Source organism: Entelurus aequoreus, linkage group LG05, assembly GCF_033978785.1.
Source record: "Entelurus aequoreus isolate RoL-2023_Sb linkage group LG05, RoL_Eaeq_v1.1, whole genome shotgun sequence".
NCBI lineage: Eukaryota > Metazoa > Chordata > Actinopteri > Syngnathiformes > Syngnathidae > Entelurus > Entelurus aequoreus.
In genome coordinates, this window is record NC_084735.1 from 24,738,591 (window position 1) to 24,741,123 (window position 2,533).

A 2,533-nucleotide genomic window follows, 5' to 3' on the forward strand; every position below is an offset into this window, starting at 1 on the left:
TTGTATCCGCATTCATCAAGTGCTTTTTGGTACTGGGGGGTTGCTTTGTCGAATTCAGCTTTGCTAGATGACAGCATCGATAGTCTTTTATTAATTCCGGTAGGTATTCTTTTTGTGGTGGTGGGTGGGTGGTTGCTGTCATGGTGCACGTATTGGAGTGTTGTGTTGGGTTTCGTGAATGGTTGGTAGCTGTTATTCCTCAGGTTGAAAGTGACGTTGAGGAATACCGTCATTTCCGGACTATAAGCCGCTACTTTTTCCTCTCGTTCTGGTCCCTGCGGCTTATACAACGGTGCGGCTTATACACGGCCTGTTCTTCTCCGACACAGACGAAGAGGATTTCGGTGGTTTTAGTACACAGGAGGAAGACGATGACACAATGATTAAAGACTGACTTTTCATATACCGGTTGGCTGGTTATTTTGATAACGTACAGGCGAGCACTTTGTATTACTTTGCACCGTTGTATTATTTGTACTATGCATGAATGCTGTTCGCCATGTCAAAGATGTGAAAGTTTGATTGAATGATTGAAAGATTTATTGTTGATAAATGGGACGCTTTGCATTCCCAAACAGTCATCTCTGTCCCGACAATCCCCTCCGTGGTAGCAGGAACCCCTATATACTACGGTAATTACACATCAAAACCCTGCGGCTTATAGTCGGGTGCGGCTTATATATGGAGCAATCTGTATTTTCCCCTAAATTTAGCTGGTGCGGCTTGTAATCAGGTGCGGCTTATAGTCCGGAAATTACGGTATATATATATATATATATATATATATATATATATATATATATATATATATTCCTGGCGCACTAATTGACTTAAAGAGCACACATGCTGCATGTCACGTTATCGATGATAAAATAAATTTTTAGACAATATGATTTGCCTGAGTGGCTAGGAGACGGTAGAAAAAGGACTAGTAAGGACAAATTTTTTTAAAAAAATAGTAATTTAAAAAAATGTTTTCTTTTTTAATTTTTTTTAACTTGGGACTTCCCGCGGGCCGGATTTTGGACGCTGGGGGGCTGTATCCGGCCCGCGGGCCGTAGTTTGGGGACCCCTGAGGTAGAGGTTGAGCTGAGCCATGATTTTATGGCAGTTTTCAAATTTAGTAGGGAAGTTCGATTTGTGTTGACTTGTTTGCTTCTGCAGCCTGCCACTACCGCATCAACTACACATTTTCATCATCAACTGTGTAAGCGCCACGGTGACACAACATGGACAAACTGTCAGAAATGCAGCGCTAGGGATTTTATTTATTTTTTTATCAAATTATTAATGATAACGGACTAATCTGCATCAAGGCGTTCATTTTGACAGCCCTAAAAAAAACTATCCACATTTGCATGGGAAGTCTGTGTTTAAACTTCATTGACCATTTTTACATGTGTCTCAATTGTGTCAGATTTAAGCGCTTTTCTGGGTAAAATGATAACAATTTCACCAAAATGTTTATGTGTTCTTCCTTTGCCCTTTTCTGATCCGACTAAAAAATGCTTGTTGCAGACAAATTCCTGCAGAGAGAATAGCTTCCTGAGGCAGGGCCATTTGGAATGCAGACTCAAGGCCACATCACACCTCATCACACCAACTGTCTGGATTCTGCTGTTGTCCCAGTCAAGAGGCCTCACCTTGACTTTCTGTGGAGTCCTGTTTCTCCCCCAAGTATGTTTCCACAGGGTTTGTGCTCATGCATACTAATTCAAAGGCAAAGAAGACAAATTGGACTGGATAGGACCCTGTAACCTGGACGTGAGAACGACCTGACAACCAGCCTGATTATCCAGAAAGACGAGGGAAAGAGGCAAGTTTGCAAAAACTCCTCCTAGCCTTTTTTATGGATTTACCTGCACAAAGATATAGGAAAACATCGGGTTAGACAACCACAGAGTATCCCACTAAATATCTAGTAGATCTGAGCCTAATTGAAAAGTAATATGCATAAAGTTCAACCGTTTTTTTTTTGGTTTCTTCACACAAAGAACTACTGCACCAATTTTGAAAAGCTCATTCAATTTTGGTGCACATGTTGCACACTTGTCAAATAACCAATTAGAACCGCTCCACCCGTCAGATTTTTAACAATAGCTGGCCTCCTTTCGTAGTAAAATTGTCCATAATGAGTCGGTCCAAGCACACGGTGTGCTTGCTAAGGCATGACTATGGAGGGAAATGACTGCTGAAACACCAAAAACGCACAAAAATGTTTTTACTTACGAGTCGCAAATAAAATGAAAGCTGCGAGCGGCGTTGAACGGACCCTCGCAACCCCGTGCAACCAGGGGGTTCACGTGCGTTGGGGGGCACGCGGTCGATATCAATGTCTAGTCCAGTGGTTCTTAATAGAGGTGTCCTATATTATCGGACTGCCGATATTATCGGACGATAAATGCTTTAATATGTAATATCGGAAATTATCTGTATCGGTTTCAAAATTATCGGTATCGGTTACAAAAAGTAAAATTTATGACTTTTTAAAACGCTGCTGTGTACACGGACGTAGGGAGAAGTACAGAGCGCC

The 2,533-nt window shown here is 41.6% G+C and overlaps 1 long non-coding RNA gene across 1 annotated transcript in view; it reads left to right on the top strand.

Moving 5' to 3' along the window:
• The window catches only part of LOC133649658 (uncharacterized), a 24,995-nt gene extending 22,978 nt beyond the window's left edge, over nt 1-2,017 (top strand). Inside the window, exon 3 of the long non-coding RNA XR_009826108.1 lies at nt 1,519-2,017. This is a non-coding gene — a long non-coding RNA (uncharacterized LOC133649658). The remainder of the gene's footprint in view (nt 1-1,518) is intronic.
• The last annotated feature ends 516 nt before the right edge of the window (nt 2,018-2,533 follow it).